We start from the raw sequence: 21,485 nt of genomic DNA on the forward strand, positions 1-21,485 counted from the left end.
GAGCAAGAAATTACTTCTCAGAAACCTGTGGGGGTGTGCTGTACCACTGGGTGGGGTTTGATCCCTGACTTTGTGGTCTACAGTTAGGGACACTGCCAGCATGTCACAGCCCCCTGACCCTGACATTAGTTACACGTCTCAAGGGCAGCAGCTTCTCTCAAACAAATGGCTCGAACCATTTGTCATTTCTGTTGCTGTTCATTCCAAGGCAGTTGTTGATAACACATGATAACACAGTGGGTTAGGGTGATGTGGGAGAGGAAAACTTTGTCACCTCAAATGTCCACAAGCTGCCAGCAGCTCCTGGTAAGACTTTTCAATTAATTAGCTCAAGAACACAGATACACAGTTTAATGGTCAGATAATTAGATTTTTATTCAGAAACTGGTTATATCAGTGAAACCAAGCACAACTGAAGATATCTGCTGAACACACTCAGCCAAAAAATAATCAACAAAGATGAGCAAGAAGAAAACACCCAGACCACAGGCAACAACTGTTGTTCCCTGTTGTTCATGATGTCATTTTCCAGTCTCTGACTGCAACATTTGAAAGCCATATTAGGTTAACATATGGAAACTGATGCGTGGATTGGCTCAAACCTGATTAAACAACAACAACTTTTATTTTCATAGTGCCTTTAACACTGGAAAACTTTCCAGGGTTTCTCACACAGAGTCACATGGGAAGAAATTAGTCTGGGTGACATTCCACAAGGGCAGCTGAGATGAGAAGGAATTTTATCAGCCAGAGGGCGATGAATCTGTGGAACCTATTATGCAAAGGGCTTTAGAGGCCAAGTCATTGAGTGTATATAAGACAGAGATAGATAGATTTTGGTCAGTAAGGAAGTCAAAATTTATTGGGTGTGGCCAGGTGAATGAAGTTGAGAAACAGGTGAGCCATGATGGCAAACGAGGCTCGATGGGCCAAATGGCCTCCTTCTGCTCTTATATCTTATGGTCTTATAGACTAGACTGAGGGACAGTAATTGAATGGATATAGCCCCACACATTGCAGGTAGAGAGGGAAGTGTCAATGGTCTGTACATTTGTAATGGGCAGAATGAAGCTGTTCTAGGAGGGCTCTCTGGAAAGTTGAAATGAAGCAGGAAAGCTGGAGGAATTTCCTGGTGAATTATTTCTGGAACGAGCTATCATCTTGCCCTTTCTTTTCCTCATGAACTGTTGCTACCAATGAATGATCATTTCTTGCAGTTTGATGTTTCTCATGGTGCACAGTTCATTCTCACTGTCTGACCCTCTCTGACACGATGAACTGTTGGAAACTGAACTCGCACTGGATTCAACATGGCACCTGGAAATGGAAAATAAAGATCACTTTAAAAGCATTAAGGTCAGGCAGTAATCTGCATCTGACAATAAAAATCTGTATTTTCAATTGCTCAACCCCTCTGTTATCTGAGCTTCCTCATTTCTTATCATTTAGTGTGTAGTCCCTAGTCCTGTTACTTTTTCCAAAGCGCATCTCCTCACAGATATCAGGGTTTAATTCTAGCTGCCACTGATCTGGCCATCTGACCAATCCATTTCTATCCTCCTGCAATCTAACACCATCGTCTTCACTTTCAACCACCGGGCCAATCTTTCTGTCATCTGCAAACTTACTGACCAAACCCCATTCTTGGAACTGCATTGTTTGTATTCCTATTGATTTCCTGCAGTATATACCTAACCTGTTCCGTTGCTAAAATAAACATAAGTGATTTGTGGTCACTATCACCAAAGTGCTAACTGATCTCCAAATCTAACACCCAGCCTGGTTTATTACCCAGTACCAAATCCAATGCAGCCTTGCCTTTTATTGGCCAACCAACATATTGTGGCAAAAGTGAGGACTGCAGATGCTGGAAATCAGAGTCTAGATTAGAGTGGTGCTGGAAAAGCACAGCAGGTCAGGCAGCTTCCGAGCAGCAGGAAAATCGACGTTTCGGGCAAAACTGATTCCTGATGAAGGGCTTTTGCCCAAAACGTGTATTTTCCTGCTCCTTGGATGCTGCCTGACGTGTTGTGCTTTTCCAGCACCACTCTAATCTAGACTACCAACATTCTGTGTCAAGAAACCCTCCTGCACACACTGGACAAAAACTGACCTATCTAAAAGTACCCGAACTATAGCATTTCCAATCAATGTTTGGAAAGTTAAAGTCCCCCATCACAACTTCCCTGTGACTCTCGCTCCTATCCAGAATCATCTTTGCTTATTTTCCTCTACATCTCTGGAACTTTCTGGAGGTCTGTAGAAAACTCATGATTTGGAGATGCTGGTGTTGGACTGGGGTGTACAAAGTTAAAAATCACACAACACCAGGTTATAGTCCAACAGGTTTAATTGGAAGCACACTAGCTTTGTGCTAGTGTGCTTCCAATTCAACCTGTTGGACTATAACCTGGTGTTGTGTGATTTTTAACTTTGTAGAAAACTTACAACTGTATGACATCTCCTTTCCTGTTTCTAACCTCAGCCCATACTACTTCAGTGGACGGGTCTCAAATATCCTTACTGCCACCCTCATACTGTCCTTCACTAACAAAGCCTCACCACCCCCTTTTTTTACCACCTTCCCTGTTCTTCCTGAAATGTCTAAAGCCCCAGAACCTGCAACAACCATTCCTGTCTCTGCTGTATCCGTACCTCCGAAATGGCCACAACATCAAAATCCCCGTTACCAACCCATTTTGCAAGTTCACCCACCTTATTCTGGATGCTCCTGGCATTGAAGTAAACATACTTCAAACCGTCTTCCCGCCTGCCAGTGCACTCTTGCGACCTTGAAAGCTTATTTCTGACTTCACTACTCTCAACCTCATGTACACTGAAGCTACAATTCAGGCTCCCATCCCCCTGCTGAATTAGTTTAAACCCTCCTGAAGAGCATTCGGAAATCATCACCCTCAGGATATTGGTAACCCTCTGGTTCAGGTGTCAACCATCTTGTTGATTGGCACCACAACCAACATCTTCAACACCGATGGGCAATCTGTACCATCAACAAGATGCCTTTCAGTAACTCACCAAGGCTCCTCCAAAGAACCTTATGAATTCACAGCCTCTCCCATTTGAAAGGACAAGTACTGCAGATACATAGGACACCACCTCCTATTAGGATCCCCTCCAAGCCACTTACTATTCTGACATGGAAATATATCATCATTATTCCACCCAATACCAAGGTGACCACAACAGTTCTGGAAGGTCGCTCACCATCAGCTTCTCAAAACATAGAAACAGGAGTTCTAGTAGGCCATTCAGTCCATTGTGCCTTTACTACCTTTCAAGATAATCATGGCTGATCATCCACCACAGTCCCCTGTTTGTGCTTTCTCTCCCTCTACTTTGATCCCTTCAGCCCTCAGAATTATATTGAACTCCTCCTTGGCTGAGAATTTCTGTAATGGAGTATGAAGAAGTAATGTGTTATAATGAATCAAAAATGCTTCCCTTATCTGTGAGCTTCATTCCATGTTATCCTGGTCTAGAATGATTTCCTGCCATGAATAATGATTTCCCAGAATATTACAGATTCAGGTAACTGGCTGAATATATCTCTTGTCCAACTGGACCTTCCAAAACTCCTTGAAGATTTTACTCTAAGATTTTCGTGCAACAGTACAAGCTTGATAAACCAAAAGGTCACAGTCTTTCTTGAATGTTACCTTATTCTGCATGAAAGCTTGTGATGTTGGTGATTATTGCTTCTGAATAAAAAAGACAATAATATCTGAGAGCAAATATTAGACTTCAAGGAGAGAAGAGACTGGGACGGCACATTGCAGAATTGATGCAATAGAGTCAAGGATGTAACAGTAGTTTTTTAAAATGACACTCACATTTGACAAATAAATAAAACTTAACATGACCTACAGCTTTCATTATCATAACTTAACAATGAAGGAATTTGTACAAATCAGTTCAAAGGTCCCTCTCAACAGGATTCATTGGGATGGTTATTTTGCTCATCAGAATTTGCTGTTGTTGATACCTCTCTCTCTATCTCCAAGTGTTTTCCATTTCCTTGTCAGAAACACAGAATGACTGGTTTACAAATTCTTGTTAAAAGCAACAGCTTGCAGCAGCTGGTAAGGGAAAATAAGATGGCTTTCTTCAGGCATTAATTAGCTTTTACTGCAGAGAACAGGACTCCACCTCAATTTCCAGAGGTCCGATGGCTTCTGGCTGTGATAATTCACACTCACAAGCTGTTCAGCCCACAATGATGTGGTGATGCCAGTGTTGGAGTGGGGTGGACATAGTCAGAAGTCACACAATGCCAGGTTATAGTCCAGCAAATTTATTTTAAATCACAGGTTGTCAGAGCACTGCTCTTTCATCATGTGAAATGCCAGCAATCACACAGTTGTTGACAGGCACATAGCCTTGTCACAGAAAACTGGTCCCCACTCCACAGATTAGTCAGCTACTTGTTGCATCTCCTACATCCCCATGCTGCCACTTTGTCTGCAATAAATACCACCACCTGCACCGACCCTCAACTGGGCCTCTTCTGGAGTAGTGTGTGCAGTTCTGGTCACCCTGCTATTGGGTAAAAACATTATTAAATTGGAGAAGGTTCAGAAAAGATTTCCAGGATGTTGCCAGGAATGGAGGGTTTGAGTTACAAAAATAGCCTGGGAGTTTTTCCACTGGAGCATTGGTGGTGGAGGGGTGACCTTATAGAGGTTCATGAGGGGCAAATCATGACTAGCCGAGGCATTGTCCTTTGGTTGGGGGAATTCAAAACCCAGGGGCACATTTTTAAGGTGAGGGGAGAAAGATTTCAGAAGATCATGAGGGGCACTTCACCTGAAGAAAGGACTACACTCCAAAAGCCTGTGATTTCAAATAAATCTGTTGGATTATAATCTGATTTCATGTGACTTCTGATTTTGTGGATGAACACAACAATGCCGTTTCAGAGCTAATGCAAGTTTCGACTCCAAAAATCAAGATGACACCTCCATCTCCTATTTTCTGTTGCAGACATCGGCCCTGTAAAGCTCTGCAGAAGACATAACATGTTAAGGAAGCCTCTCCTCACCTTGAGCTGCACCGCCCCCTCGGGCCTTTCTTGCTGCTTCATTCGAAAACACCCGGAGACGGGAACCAAAGCCCTATCTGTCACCGGCAACGCATTACACATATGGTGCGCATGCTCCACCGTTCATGGCTTGAGCTCGACTGTGCGCCTGCACATTGCACTATGCTGTCTTGCGAGATAGGGAAATTGCCTTAGCCGCGGGGACTGCTGGGTATAGTGCCTGCCATTGAGAGACGTATAGTCTAATTGTTTTCCGGGAAAGGAGTTGTGTGGTTAAATATTTATGTTAACTTATCGTTTTGTCCATCTCAAACTGATGTTTCTATTCAGCACAAAGCTTCCTTCGGGTGATAAATTGCAGCATTGTCACAACACATGGTGACAAAGCAGGCGATAAAGTGTTGAGAATTGATGAGGATAAGTTATTGGATAAACTATTGTTTTTCCAAGTTAACAAGATACAGGACCAGATGTGATGTATCCAGTCATCCTCAATGAATGGGAAGGAGAAATTGTGGAGACATTGGCCTTAATCGTTCAGTCCTCCCTTAACTCAGGAGACGAATCAAAAGAATGGAGACTTGCAAACATCATGCCCTTTTGACAAAAGGTTATAAATTTAAGTACAGTTATTATAGACCAGTCAGTGATTATCAGTGAAACAACTATTTGTGATAAAATTGGTAGTAACATGGAAAAAAATTGTTTGAATACAAACTGTTAGCATGCATTTTTAAAGGGAAAAGAAGAGGGGAGAGAATGAGAAAGCCAGAAAGATAGGCACCCGGGGGAGAGGGTGATAGAGGGATATAGAAATAAGTGGTGAGATATTTAAAAAAAGAGAGATGAAGAAATAATCAGAAGTAGTGAGAGATACAGACAGAATCGCAGACAGAGAACTAAAAATTAGATAAATGGAGACATCAAAAGAAAGCGAGCAAGGGACAGAGTAAGGAGCAAGAAAAGGCAAGCAGGGTGCACATGAACCAGAGATAAAATAGAGGAAGGCAGACAGGCAAAATGAGAAAATGAGAGAAGACTAAGTCAGATGCAGGCAGGCAGTGCGAATGAAAGGAAGAAAGATCAGCAGCAGAATTTAATCCTGATAAATGTGAGATGATGCACATTAGAAGAAGTAATAAGCCAAAGGAATAAACAATGAACAGGAGGATACTGGAAAACAGAGAGAAACACAGAAATTTTAATGTACTTGCCCACCGATTCGTAAAGGTATCTGGGCAGAGTAAATGGCATTTGGGATGCTTGCAATTTTCAGTTGAGGTACAGTTTATAAGTGTGGGTTGGTTATGTTCCAGCTGTGCAGCACAGTGGTGAGGCCTCAGCTGGAGTACTTTGTGTAGTTCTGGTCATAACACTAAAAGAAGGATGTAATTACCATGGAATGGGGTGCAAAGGAGAGTGACCAAGATGTTCTGTGAGATAGAGCATTTCAGACACAAAGAGAGACGATAAGCTTGGGTTGCTTTCTTTGGAGCAGAGAAGATTTGGGAGGGGCTGTGATAGAGATGAATACAGTTATGAGGGTTATTGACAGGTTGATTAGAAAGCAGCTGTTCCCATTAGTCATAGAGTCAGGAGCAAAGGGGCATAAGTTTAAAGTAAAGGCAGGACGTTCAGTAGAGATTTGAATAAACCTTCTTCACCCAGAGGGTAGTGGGTGGAATGCACTGCTTGGGAAGCTAGTTGAGTGGGGAGAGCTCACAAATTCAAATACTACATGGATAAGCACTTCAAGTATCATCTTGTTGTGTACTTGGGCATTTCATAACTTGCTCAGTGCAGGAAAGACAGATCTTTAGTGGTGCAGAATCCCTTGTAAATCTTTCCCCTTTCACCTTAAACCTATGCCCTCTATTTTTGGACTCCCCTACCCAAGGAAAAAGAGCTTTCCCATTCAGTTTTCCATGCCCCTTGTGACATTATGAACATGTATAAGGTCAGCACATTTATCACCTTATGACGTCAAAAGGCACACAATGTTTGCAACTCTCCATTCTTTTGGTACTTCTCCTGAGTTAAGAGAGGGCTAAGAGGTTACCCCAATGTCTTCACAATTTCCTCTTTCACTTCATTGAGAATCATTGGTTGCAACTCATCTGGTCCTAGTATCTTGTCAAATTGGAGAAATGATAGCTTATTCAATAACTTCTCATCAATTCCCAAACAATTTATCACCTGCTTTGTCATTACATCTTCAGCTGCAATTGTGTTATGAAAATGCTGGAAGATTTCAACTGAAGGAAGCTTTGTGCTGAATTGTCACATCGGTTTGAGATGGGCATCGTGGTATGTTATTTCCATTGGTAATTATCTGAACATCTAGCTCCATAACAGGAAGACAATCACAATCAGACTGTATGTATGTCGATGGCAGCAGGTGTACCCAGCAGTCCCTGCGGTTGAGGAGCTCCCTGTCCTGCCAGCCCAGTATTTTGTAATATGCACGAGTGGCACGGCCGTTAGACCATGTGCTGCACATGCACATTGCCGATTCTGTCATGCCAGGGTTTTGTTTCTCTTCCCCGGGTGTTTCTGAATGAAATGACAGGAAGAGTCCAGGAAGCAGGGTCAGCCAGAGGTCAGGTGAGGGGAAAATTCCTTAACATCATGCTGCTTCCGCAGAGCTTTTCAGGGCCAATGTTTCCAACAGAAACAGAGATTAGGAGAAGGAGGCGGCATTTCCAACCTGCTCCTCCATTCATTATGGTCAGGGCGCATCATCCATGGGTTGTATCCAACACAGAATCACACAGCATGGAGACAGACCCTTTGGTCCAACTATTCCATGTTGTCCATGATCCCAAAGTAAACTTATCCAACTTGCCTCCATTTATCCCACATCCCTTCAAACATGATATTGTAAATGTACCTGTATCCACCACTTTTTGTCCTGTGCAAGATGGTAGCAGGGTAGGAGTCTCCAGTCGGAGCTCCTCTGCTCACAGTTCCTTTTGCCTGCTTTCTTTTTGTTTTCCCCTCTTTCTTTCCCCTCTCTTATAGTACATATTTCCTTCTTCCTCCCTGCCTCCAACTTCAACCAACCCACTGGGAGTAAAGGAGTCACACACAGAGATCAGACGGGAGCTAAACACATCGGACATTTCCCACAGCAGCAGCAGCATGGAACAATGGAGTCACGGCAGCAGGAAATGCATGGGCCAAGCTGAGAACTAGAGCGACAGCCAGACTGACTCCCAGAGCAACAGCCAGGCCAGGTCCCAGAGGGACGGCCAGGCCGAGACCCAGAGGGACAGCCATACCGAGAACCAGACGGATGGCCGGGCCGAGACCCAGAGGGACAGCCAGGCTGAGACCCAGAGGGACAGTCAGGCCAAGACCCAGAGGGACAGTCAGGCCAAGACCCAGAGGGAAGGCCAGGCAGAGACCCAGAGAAACGGCCAGGCCGAGACCCAGAGGGACAGCCATACCGAGACCCAGAGAGACCGCCGGGCCGAAACCCAGAGTAACAGCCAGGCCGAATCCCAGAGGAACAGCTATGCCAAGTCCCAGAGGGACAGCCAGACCGAGACCCAGAGGGACAGCCAGGCCAAGACTCAGAGGGACAGCCAGACCGAGACTCAGAGGGACAGCCAGGCCGAGACCCAGAGGGGCAGCCAGGCTGAGTCCCAGAGGGACTGCTGGGCTGAGTACCTGAGTGACAGCCAGACCAAGACCCAGAGGGACAGCCAGGCTGAGACCCAGAGCAATCGCTGCACCGAGTACCTGATTGACAGCAAGACCAAGACTCAGAGCAGCTGCTGGGCCAAGTCCTGGAGCGACACACTACTCCAGAAGAGGCCCAGTTTGAGGGTTGGAGCAGAATGATTCAGTCTATTGTAGACAAAGTGGCAACATGGGGAGGGTAGGAGATGCAACATGTTGATAACTGATCTGTGCAGTGGAGACCAGTGACAAAGGTCTTCTGCCCGACAACAACTGTGTGATTGCTCACTGCACACTTGATGAAGGAGCAGTGCGACTTTTAACTTGTGATTAAAAAAAAAAAACCTGTTGGATTATAGTCTGATGTTGTGTGACTTCTGACTATGTCCACCCCAGTCTAACGCTGGCACTGCCACATCATTGCTGGCTGAACAGCTTGTGAACGTGAATAGCTATAGCCAGAAGTCATTGGATCTCTGGAAATTGAGGTGGAGGCTTTTTCTCTGCAATATAAGCTAATGAAGGCCCAAAGAAAGCCAGTTTATTTTCTCTTACCAGCTGCTGTAGCTGTTGGTTTTAAACGGAATTGGCAAATGCGTCATTCTACAAGGAAGTTGTAAACACCTGAAAAGAGAGAGAGTGAGAGAGAGATGTCAACAAACAGCAAATTCTGATGGACATAATGTACATTCATTCACAGACAAGGAAACTGTCTGCAGAAATAGTTTGGGCTGTTTTTTAAAAAATACCTGAAAGAAAGACAATCCCAGTGGGGCAAGGAAATCCCATCAGAAGGTTGAATGCATTAAATTCTCTGAGTTCCTTAAATTTCTTGTTAATGAGGCTGATTCCTGAAAGTTAGACAATAATTATTATTCAGATTCCAATGGGAAATTGTTACAAATCCTAATATTGGAAACATTATCTCTACAAATACTTCATGTAGAGATTTTTTCAGTTTTTTCTGTCTTTTACTGACTGAGAGGGAGAAATTATGCAGCTGGTCCAACTGGAAGATTTCTTCTCTTTTGATCAAAAGAGAGGAATCTTTTTTGCTGCTTTTCATCAGCTTGACAATTTTGCTTCTCCTTAAGTATCGAAACAGTTCCATATTATATCTTTTCATAGTTCATGCACTTTTATGTCATCGTAATATAGGTTTTTGTTCAGTATTTTTGTGACAGAACTTTAAAGGGTGGTTCTGATGTGACTTTACATGTTTAATGACTTTTTTCAACAAAAGATAATACCCTCACCTCTGACTGCTCCTCTGCACCCATTAGAACTGCACTTTTAAATAAAATTGTCTCCACTGCTCTTATTTCTCCATCCAATCTGAGTATCCTCACATCTCTCAGCACTACATCTGATCTTCTATTGACTGCTCACTCCCCCACAATGGGGCAAGTAGAAGAGAAAGCCCCAGGAACAAACTGAGCTAGAATGGGGTCTGAAGCCGGGCTCTCAGTAACATTCAACACGAAGCTTCAGGTAAATATGTTGGAAACTCCCAGAATATTATGATCACTCTTCCCTAGTCAAATGGCTCAGATGGCTGGAATATAATGCAGAATAATGACAACATCTCAGCTTCAATCCCAGTCTCAGCTGTGGGAGCTCATTGAGAGCAAGCTCCTCCCCTTTTCCCAGGATAAAGCTCCACTTTTCTCGCAAAATCCTCCTCCCATTGTCAAAAAATATCCCTTTTCTCCCCAAACCCTGACCAACATTGAACCTGTGCTCAAATTCCTCCCCACAGTGAATCAATCCCCAAGATCACTCTCCATCACCACCTCAATCTTCTTGATCACAAACTGATTTCCAATTCATTTGTTTTACACAAGGTTACTATTGGAGATGATTGCCGTGTAAACTCTACTTACTGTCTACAATGAGCAGGCTTCCTCTCTCATAGATCTTTCCCCAGACTGAGCAGTAATAGAACCCAGGGTCACTGGGCTGCACGATTGTGATGGTCAGAATGAAGCTGTTACTGAAGGGGTCTATGGAAGGCTGGAAATGCTTGGTGAGTCTGGGCTCCATTGTGTTTGATTAAAAATGTAATGTTCCAAAATCTACTCTCTGTGACACCTTCATTGCTTACGGTAACAATAAACATCACTGTGTGTCACAGCGGTGTTCCTCACAGTGCACTGTAACTGGGCAGCGTGACTCTCGTTGACATGTTCCAGGATCGGAGACTGGAGAGGGACTGGACAGATGTACTTTCAAAATAAAAAGACACAAAAAATGAACAGTAAACTGATTGTTCTAAACTCCTGCCAGGATTTTAAGGGAGTCTCCCAGCAGTCTGAGTCCTGCATTACAGAGAGGGAACAGGTTGTCAGACTGAACCAGCTGTGATGGTTTGTTCCTTGTTGTGGTTCTGTTCGCCGAGCTGGAAGTTTTTGTTGCAAACATTTCGTCCCCTGGCTAGGCGACATCATCAGTGCTTGGGAGCCTCCTGCGAAGCGCTTCTTTGATGTTTCCTCCGGTGTTTATAGTGGTCTGTCCCTGCCACCCCAGGAATCTGGAGGTGATTGGAACCATTTAAAAATCAATAATTTCCTGACTGAAAATCAGAAACCTGCCCACGCAGCCACTGCTGCCTGACACAAAAGCAAAACAGGAAAAGTGGCTGAACCATGACTTACACGGCAAATTAGAGACAATATGAGATCCAAGGAAGAGGCAAACAAATTGGCCTGGAAATAACAGCCCTGACAAGTGATTGATTAATGATTGATTAAGGAAGAAGAAATAATGCATGAGAGTCAGCTTGAGGGGAACATGAAAACTGACCGTAAAGGTTTCTGCAGGAATGCAAAGAGAAAAAGATTTTTGAAGACTGCAAGGGACCTTGTTTTAAAAAATTCTCAAGGTCAGGTTCGTAGGAGAGTAGTCTGACACAGAACAAACGACCAAGAGGCGAGTCTGCTAGAATATGAGCATTTTATTCCCCGCAGCGTCGCCACAACCAGGTCTCATACTTACAACGGGTCTGGCTTATACTCACTCTACATGTTACCGGAACTGGGAGCCGTCAGTTCTCGTAGAGCGGTTGCCAACAACCCACGCTCGGCGGTTAAACGTAACCCCGGAGCAGACTCCCGGGTCTGGCTTATACTCACTCTACATGTTACCGGAACTGGGAGCCGTCAGTTCTCGTAGAGCGGTTGCCAACAACCCACGCTCGGCGGTTAAACGTAACCCCGGAGCAGACTCCCGGGTCTGGCTTATACTCACTCTACATGTTACCGGAACTGGGAGCCGTCAGTTCTCGTAGAGCGGTTGCCAACAACCCACGCTCGGCGGTTAAACGTAACCCCGGAGCAGACTCCCCGAACTGGAGACTTTTCCAGCTGATATACTCTTTTCCAGATATAAACATTCATGTGAACAGCAGAGCAAGGCTAAAAAACACATTCCATTCTGGCTAAAAAACACATTCCATTCTGGTTACATACAGATAAGAAGATTCACACGGGACTAAGCAACACCTCCATTCCGGTTAGATTCACACATGTATTGGGACATAATTTTTAACCGTTTCACCACATTCCACTGCTTGGCCCAATACATGTGTTACATTATGATTCACACATGTATTGGGACATAATTTTACACCACATTCCACTGCTTGGCCCAATACATGTGTTACATTATGATTCACACATGTATTGGGACATAATTTTACACCACATTCCACTGCTTGGCCCAATACATGTGTTACATTATGCTTAATTCAGTTCAATTCGTTTCAGTTAATTTCAGTTCAGTCAATTCAGTGTAGTTCAATTCAGCTCAGTTCAGGTCTGTTCAGTTCAATTCAATTGTGTTCAATTCAGTTCCGTCCATTTCAATTCAATTTAGCTCAGTTCCATTTTGTTCCGTTCAATTTGATTCACTTCAGTTCCACTCAGTTCAGTTCAGTTCAATCCCATTCAATTCTGTTAACTCCGCTTCAGCTTTTTGGACATGCCCACATCCTCCGCTGTACCCCAGGCAAGGGGTTCTTCGGCAGGACTGGGATCCTCTCAAGGGTGGACAGCAGCGACCCTGGGGTTCCTCCGGTCGCCCCCCACCATTTCTCAAACAAACTGCCACGTACATGCCCACATCCATGCCATCCCGGGACGGTCGGGACCTCCACAGTTTGTTCTTCTGGTTTCTTAGTCTTTTTCCAAAACATTGTTCTGTATCAAAATCTCTCCTCAATTGCGATTGACCCTGCTCGCAGCGCCAAATGTTTTAAAAAATTCTCAAGGTCAGGTTCGTAGGAGAGTAGTCTGACACAGAACAAACGACCAAGAGGCGAGTCTGCTAGAATATGAGCATTTTATTCCCCGCAGCGTCGCCACAACCAGGTCTCATATTTACAACGGGTCTGGCTTATACTCACTCTACATGTTACCGGAACTGGGAGCCGTCAGTTCTCGTAGAGCGGTTGCCAACAACCCACGCTCGGCGGTTAAACGTAACCCCGGAGCAGACTCCCGGGTCTGGCTTATACTCACTCTACATGTTACCGGAACTGGGAGCCGTCAGTTCTCGTAGAGCGGTTGCCAACAACCCACGCTCGGCGGTTAAACGTAACCCCGGAGCAGACTCCCGGGTCTGGCTTATACTCACTCTACATGTTACCGGAACTGGGAGCCGTCAGTTCTCGTAGAGCGGTTGCCAACAACCCACGCTCGGCGGTTAAACGTAACCCCGGAGCAGACTCCCCGAACTGGAGACTTTTCCAGCTGATATACTCTTTTCCAGATATAAACATTCATGTGAACAGCAGAGCAAGGCTAAAAAACACATTCCATTCTGGCTAAAAAACACATTCCATTCTGGTTACATACAGATAAGAAGATTCACATGGGACTAAGCAACACCTCCATTCCGGTTAGATTCACACATGTATTGGGACATAATTTTTAACCGTTTCACCACAGACCTCCATGAAGGAATTTATAATGGAGAACAAAAAGTGGCTGATGAACAAAATACAATCTTTGAATCTGTGTTCACAAAGGACGCAGGCAAAATATCAGAAATATTCAAAAAGTCAGGGTTAAGTGAGAGGGAGAAACTGAAGGAAATCAGGATGACAAGAAAATGATGCTGGGAAAATTTCTGGGATTTCAGGATGGCAAATCCCCAGGCTGATAACCAGCTTTGCAGAGCGCTTAAGGAAGTTTCTGTAATAATAGTGAATTCATTGGTGATCGAGTCATAGAGTCGTAAATTGCAGAAAAGGCCTTTCATGCAGTTGATGCTGTACTGACAATAACCAACAATAAATGCACTATAATCCCAATTTCCTGCACTTCTCCTATATCCTTGGTCATTTTCCAAGTTAATACAAACTCCAGAACAGTTCCATTGAGATGAGAGGCTAGCTAATGTAACCCCACAGTGTAATAAAGGGAGGCAGAGAGAAAATAAAGAATAATAGAGCAGTCAGTCTGACATTGATCATGGGGAAAAAGTTTGAATCTATTGTAAAAAGATTCATAGAGCGAATGGAAAATTGAGTCAGCAGGGCTTTATGACAAGGAAATCAAGCTTGACAAATCCACTGGAATTCTTTGTTGATGATGGGGATATTGTTTATTTGAACTACAGAAAGCTTTTGAGAAAGTCCCAAAAAAGAAATTTAAATAAAGTGCAGAGGATTGGAGGGAGTTAAGTGATGTGAATAAAGGACTGATTAGCAGATAAGAAAGAAAGAGTTAGAATAATTGAGTGTTTTTATGACTGGCAGCCAGATGGGTATTGTGGGGATCAGTGCTAGCACCCCAGCTATTCACAACATACATTAATGATTTCAATGAGGGAACTAAACGTAATGACTAAATATAATTTTCAGATGACACAAACCTGGGTGAGAGGGAGAGCTGCAAATAGGATGCAGAGATGCTGCAGTGTGAGTTGGACAGGCTGAGTGAGTGGGTATATGCATGGCAGCTACAGGATAATATGGATAAATGTGAGATTATACCCGTTGGTACAAAAACAGGAAGGCAGGTTTATCATCTGAATGGTGATAGATTGGGAAAAAGGGGAGATGCAATGAGACCTGGGTGTCGTTGTACATCAGTCACTGAAAGGAAGTGTGTGGGTGCAACAAGCAGTGAAGAAGGCAAATGGGATGTTGGCCTCAAAGATTCAAGTAGAGTACATCACAGGAAAGGGCCTGTATCAACACATTTCTGAAACAAAAACCATTTGCCTTTACACGGACTGTTGAGTAAATATTGCGATTTCAGGCTTCTTTAGCTTCTCATTATTTCTTTGATATAATAATTTTCACCCTTCCTCAAAGTTGATTTATCTTACTGTGAGTGTCCAACAGTAACTGCTTGACCCCAGATTAATCATTCAGATTGTTCCCCTTGTCATGTCAGGGAGATTGTGTCTAGTTTACACAGGACTGGAGAAGAACTTGGAGAGGGAGGAGAAGGATCCACTCATCATTGTCTATGTTGGGACCAATGATACTGGGAGCACAAGAAAGGAGGTCTCACTGAAAGACTGTGACCAATTGGGAGCTAAATGATAAAGCAGAGTCTCCAAGGTAAGAATCTCTGGATTACTGCCTGAGCCACAGCAAACTGGCACGGGGTAAATACAGTCAAAAAGTTCAATACATGGCTCAGAGTTCAGTCTGAGTGGAATGGGTTTCAGTTTGTGTGGCACTGGCACCAGTACTGGGGTAAAAGGGGGCTGTTCTTCTGTGTCAGGCTTCACTTGAACCCTGTTGGGATGAGTGCCCCTGATGAATTGAATAACTAGGGCTGGAGAGAGGATTTTCAACTAATTAGAAGGGGGCAGGATTCAGGAGAAAGTGCTGGGGGCTGACAAAGCAAGAGGAGACAGCAGCTACATTAACCAGAATGGGACAGGAACAGACAGAGGATACTAACACAGAAAAACAGCAGTGAACAGGGTCACCAGGGGAAATAATGTTAAAAAGGCAAAGTTAATGTGTTTATTTTTCTGCATATAGTATTCTGAACAAAATAACTGAAATAACGGCCTGATTTCCGGTGAACGTAGAATTGTGAAGAAGAGTCAGATCAAACATGTAACATTCACTCTGTTTCCCTCTTGGCAGATTCTGCCAGGCATCCTGAGTTTCTCCAGCATTCACTGTATTTGGTTCAGGTTTCCATCATCTGCAGTATTTTGATCATCTCAACAGAGTGACAGCCCTGTTTCTCCACACAGTTTATTGTACGTTCAGTTAAAACAACGCAACATAAAGTGTCCCAACCAACAACAGCTTCTTTAATGTCTCATTTCTCAGAAGTTCAAGAAGTTAAAGTGTTAGTAAAGGGGAAGCAGTGACAATGAACCAACCGCTGCTGTCTTCTGAGGGAGGATACTAGTGGCTGGATTTTCTAAATGTGGCCCAGAAAGGTTTATTTCAGGCGTGATGGTAATTACTTATTTGTTGCAAGTTCCTCACAACCAGTCACCTAAACTTCGAGAATTCACACATTTGCTGCAACCCTGTGAATGCTCAAAACATTTATTAAAAAAACACAGTTCCCAAACCCCCAACTTTACAACAACTGCCATTTATGTAGCTGTGTGTACTCAGTAAAATGATGGCAAAACTTTTCAAAAGTGAGGAAATGAACAAATGTTAATACCAATAAAGAAATGTGGTCGCAAGACAATAAACCAAAACATTTGATTAAAAAACTGAAATTGCTGGAGAAACTCAGCAGGTCTGGCAGTGTCTGTGGGGAGAGAAACAGAGTTAATGTTTTCAGTTCAGTGTGACTCTGCTTCAGAAACTTGATCAAATGGTTTGGTCTGAAGCAGCGTCTGAAAGGGAAAAGGACAATGGAGAAATGAGACAGTTTTAACTGGAGAATCCTTGAAAATAGATCCAGGGATCACAATGTGTGATTAACCCATGGCCAATCACTGTAGTCTCAGCTGGAGATCACCAAGCAGAATACAGGATTAGTTAAATACAGAGCCAGAAATTACTTCTCAGCAACCTGTGAGGGTGTGCTGGACCACAGGGTGGGGTTTGATCCCTGACCTTGTGGTTCATAGTTAGGGACACTGCTAGCATGCCACAGCCCCCTGGTTAGATTCAATTCCCTATAGTGTGAAAACAGGCCCTTCGGCCCAACAAGTCTACACTGACCCTCTGAAGAGCAACCCAGACAGACCCATTCCTCTACATTCACCCCTGACTAATGCACCTAACACTATGGGCAATTTACCATGGCCAATTCACCTAACTTGCACATCTTTGGACGGTGGGAGGAAACCCACGTAGACATGGGGAGAATGTGCAAACTCCACACAGACTGTTGCCCAAGGTGGGAATCGAACCCGGGTCCCTGGCGCCATGAGGCAGCAGTGCTAACCACTGAGCCACCGTGCCACCCTGATTCTGATATTGGTTACACATCTCAAGGGCAGCAGCTTCTCTCAGACAAATGGTTTGAGCCATTTGTCATTTCTGTTTCTGTTCATTCCAAGGCAGTTGTTGATAACACATGAATACACAGTGGGTTAGGGTGATATGGGAGGGGAAAACTTTGTCACCTCAAATGTGCACAAGCTGCCAGCAGCTCCTGGTCAGACTTTTCAATTATTTAGCTCAAAAACACAGACACACAGTTTAATGGTCAGATAATTAATTTTTTTATTCAGCAATTGGTTGTATCAGTGAAATCAAGCACAATTGAAAATATCTGCTGAACTCGCTCTGTCAAAACATAATTGACAAAGATAAACAAGAAGAAAATACCCAAACCACAGGCAATATCTGTTGTACCCTGTTGCTCATGATGTCATTTTCCAGTCTCTTACTACAACATTTGAAAGCCATATTAGGTCAAAATGTAGAAGCTGATGAGTAGATTGGCTCAAACCTGATTGAATAAGAACACCTTGCAGTTTTATTGGGCATTTAACACAGGAAACCTTGCATGGTTTCTCACATGGAGTCACATGGGGAGATATTAGTCTGGGTGACATTCCACAATGGCAGCTGAGATGAGGAGGAATTTCATCAGCTAGAGGGTGATGAATCTGTGGAACTCAATACACAGAGAGCTGTAGAGGCCAAGTCATTGAGTGTATTTAAGACTGAGATAGATAGATAGATTTTGGATCAGTAAGGGGGTCAAAGGTTATTTGGAGTGGCCAGGTGAATGAGGTTGAGAAAAATGTGAGCCATGATGGCGAACCAGGCTCGATGGGCCAAATGGCCTCATTCTGCTCCTACATCTTATGGTCTTATAGATTAAACTGAGGGGCAGTAATTGTTTGGGTGTAGCCCTCCACATTGCAGGTGGAGTTGGCTGCATCACTGGGCTGCACATTTGTAATGGGCAGAATGAAGCTGTTCTTGGAGGGCTCTCTGGAAGGTTAAAATGAAGCAGGAAAACTGGAGGACTTCCTGGTGAATTACTTCTGGAATGAGGATGCTGTCATTGTTTATAAAAGGGGGGAGACAGCTGCTATACATTCCTTGGGGAACCCAGGATCTGGAAATGCTGAGAAATGGGTTGCCAAGTTTACATGATGGAGTAGGAACTTGGATTAGAGCCTTTGAATATGAAACCACATGGCAGTTGTTGGCTGTGGGGGATTTGAAGGCACTGCTAATACAGGTGGTGTGACTCCTGAAATTAAGGGAGATAATTGACTGAGCCCACCTGAAGCATGTTGTGAACAATCCGATGATTGATGGTGTTGGGTTTTATTGAGTAAGACAAAGGTTATGGCAGGCCCTTAGACTGTAACCCACCTAAGGTTGATCCCAAAGCCTCTGGGAGACACTGAAAAGCCAGCAGCCAATTTGGACAACCAGTTGAAAAGTTGGAGGCTTGAAATAGAACAAGTTGTGGAAGGTAGTCAACTGTTAACCGCAATTGCTACTGTTGAGGCAATGCCCCTCAAGTCAAATCTAAGTTAGAGGAGGTAGTGGGTCTGACGTCCAGGAATTTAGAAATCATGTAGTCCATGCAGTCTAAAGATACTGGATAGACAAAAAGAGGCTGGCTGAACAGCAGGAGGCGGTGCAAAGGAAGTTGACATTGTTACACCTTGAGGATCCTAAAAAGAAAGAAAGAGAGATAAGCGAGACCACCTTGCCTGTGACATCTGGGTTAATCGATACTAATGCAATGAAAACCATACTGGTCCAGGGAGATCCCCTCTAAAGCCACCTGGCAAGGGCCACAGAACCCCATGCTGATACACGTTTTTGGAGGGACTTTTCCACAAGTACCATACCAAGGGCAAAACAAAATTAATCAACAGCTTAGATGGAACTGGGGTCTCCAAGGACAGGAACGGAGAGGTGGGGGTGGGGGAGCCAAAGGGTATGTTGGGAAGTCAGATTCAGAGAGGATCAGGAGTAGTGTGTTGGGGGTGTAATCGACTAGGCCATTTGAAGAGAGATTGTCCATATTGGCCTGCGCCCTCCTGGCCCTAGGGAGGATCTAGGAGTCAGGAACATCCAGCTGTCCTGCCGTAACTCCCTGCTGACCTGATGGGGCCTGTAAATCCATATGGGGTGCCAAAAAAACCAAGTGGGAAGGGGCTATACCTTATGATGACAAGGGAGGCTGAACAGGAACCTATTTTACAGGTTAATGGAGAAGGACAGCCGACGTCTATGATGATAGATACTGGAGTTATGTATACTTGTGTGCAACAGCAGTATGCCTCCCACCTTCCCATGCCAGGCAAATGTATTAAGATTGTAGGGTTTTCAGGTTGACTGCAGTTGACAAGGTTTACAACTCCTGTGAGTTTACAAATGTATAATAAGTCATTTTGCCTTTATTAGTCTCTAGGGGGACACCAATTAATTTGCTAGGTAGGAACACTTTATTGAAGTTAGAATTAGAATTGGAATGTATTCATAAGGGATTTAGTGTAGACAGAGTGAATTCTCAGTTAGTGTTGCAGGGCGCCAGGGAGGCCAATGTATATTGGATAGGCGACATAGATGGTTATATTTGGGGAATTTGGGAAAAATGGGAGTACAGACACTTTAGCTTTATTGCCTTTGGCTCAGCCACCCTAGTCTGAGCTGCATTGTACAGTAATGTTTGACGAGATTTTATGTGAAGTCTTAGGGGAGCAGTGGCACTGTGAGGTTGTCACCCCACAGCATTTATAGAGTGTACCTATAGTGATAAGGAAGTGAAGGGGCTTCCAGAAGAGCAATGAGGCTCCCATATAACATTGTTAGCAGATTGCTTAGTTGGCGACCGCATTGATGATGCCTGCAGCATTAGCTATTATACAGTGTCAGGCAGACAAGATAGGTAGTGATTTAGTGGTCAAGGGTAATCAGGCAACAGATGAAGTGGTTAGACTGGCTTCTGGGTGCCCTTCGGCTGTCATTGCACCCCAGGTGTGCTTAGCTCCGGGGCCAACCATAGCCGACATCATTGCAATGCATGGGGAGGCAACCTTAGCAGAGCAGCTGTTGTGAGGACAAATCGAGGCCAGGTGTAACCAGGAGGGCGTGCAGTGCACAGAGGAAGGTTTGTGGGTGGCACCTACCTCTTTGTTGACCATTCTTATCTCAGACACTCATAAGTTAGGTCACTGTACTTGAGGCGAAGTGCTGAGAAAGATAATTAGGGATGACCAGACAAAAGATGGAAAAGTATAGGCCAATTAGCCTAACCTCGGTTATACGTAAAATTCTAGAATCCATCTAGGGTCGGATTAGAACAAGTCAGCATGGATTTAGTAAGGGAAGGTGGTGCCTGATAAACCTGTTAGAATTCTTTGAAGAGGTAACAAGTAGGTTAGACCAGGAAAACTCAGTGGATGTTGTCTATCTAGACTTCAAAAAGGCCTTTGATAAGGTGCCTCACGGGAGGCTGCTGAGTAAGGTGAGGGCCCATGGTGTTCGAGGCGAGCTACTGGATTGGGTATTGGCTGTCTGACAGAAGGCAGAGAGTTGGGATGAAAGGTTCTTTTTCGGAATAGCAGCTGGTGACAAGTGGGGTCCCGCAGGGTTCAGCTAACTATGATGCATGTGTCAATCCACACAGGAAATACTGTGGGAGCCAGTGTCTGGTAACTGGAAGGGGCCTATTGTACCTGGTGATCAGGTGTATGTACGGGTTTTCCAGAGAAAGTGGAACGACCTCAGGGGAGAGGGTCCCTTTACGGTAACCAGGGCGTTGCCTACTACCATTCAATTGGAGGGTCGATCCATGTGATATCATCTTAGTCACTGTATCCAGGTTCTCCCTCAGGCACAGATGGGCTCCAGGGTTGAGATTTGTGAGGGCTGAGAAGGGACTGCGATGGTTGAAAGGACATGTTGGGGCCTGTTACTCCTTTACATGGCCTTTAGTAGCCGGTGAGTGAGGCCTGTGGGGTGGTGGTGCCTCCGAGGACATCGGTGATGCGTTTGTGGAAGGAGACCTTTCTCCTGCTTGTATGGCTGAGGATGGGTTGGGGGAGGTCACTAAGGCCTCCTCCCCAGTCCTACACCTTTCTGCTGCTGTGCTGACTTGGGGGTCCATCGATTTGACAGACCTGGCAGTTCTCGCTCGGTTGTGCCAATGCCCTATCACAACTGACTATGCACCACCCTAAACGGGTATGTCCCTGATCCGGCAGTATACATTGTCTGTATAGATTCCCCAATACGTTCAAGGCCAGGAATGCAATTGCCATGGGCTGGAAGTTGCTTATCCCTGCCACTAGGATTAGCAAAAATGCTGAGTGGATTAGT

The 21,485-nt window shown here is 44.4% G+C and overlaps 1 long non-coding RNA gene and 1 pseudogene across 1 annotated transcript; both read right to left on the reverse strand.

Annotated features, from left to right (window-relative positions):
- Positions 1 to 20,308, reverse strand: part of LOC148148896 (uncharacterized) — a 39,476-nt pseudogene extending 19,168 nt beyond the window's left edge.
- On the reverse strand, positions 356 to 5,172 carry LOC122552561 (uncharacterized). Its single transcript, XR_006312415.2, has 3 exons — positions 5,060 to 5,172; positions 3,678 to 3,719; positions 356 to 1,317 (listed from the first exon to the last, which is right to left on the reverse strand). It is a non-coding gene; the product is annotated as an uncharacterized LOC122552561 (long non-coding RNA).
- Positions 20,309 to 21,485: the final 1,177 nt, after the last annotated feature.

The sequence above is a fragment of the Chiloscyllium plagiosum genome, unplaced genomic scaffold, assembly GCF_037043375.1.
Source record: "Chiloscyllium plagiosum isolate Xiang-an unplaced genomic scaffold, Cpla_swu_hap1 HiC_scaffold_10, whole genome shotgun sequence".
Taxonomy (NCBI): Eukaryota; Metazoa; Chordata; class Chondrichthyes; order Orectolobiformes; family Hemiscylliidae; genus Chiloscyllium; species Chiloscyllium plagiosum.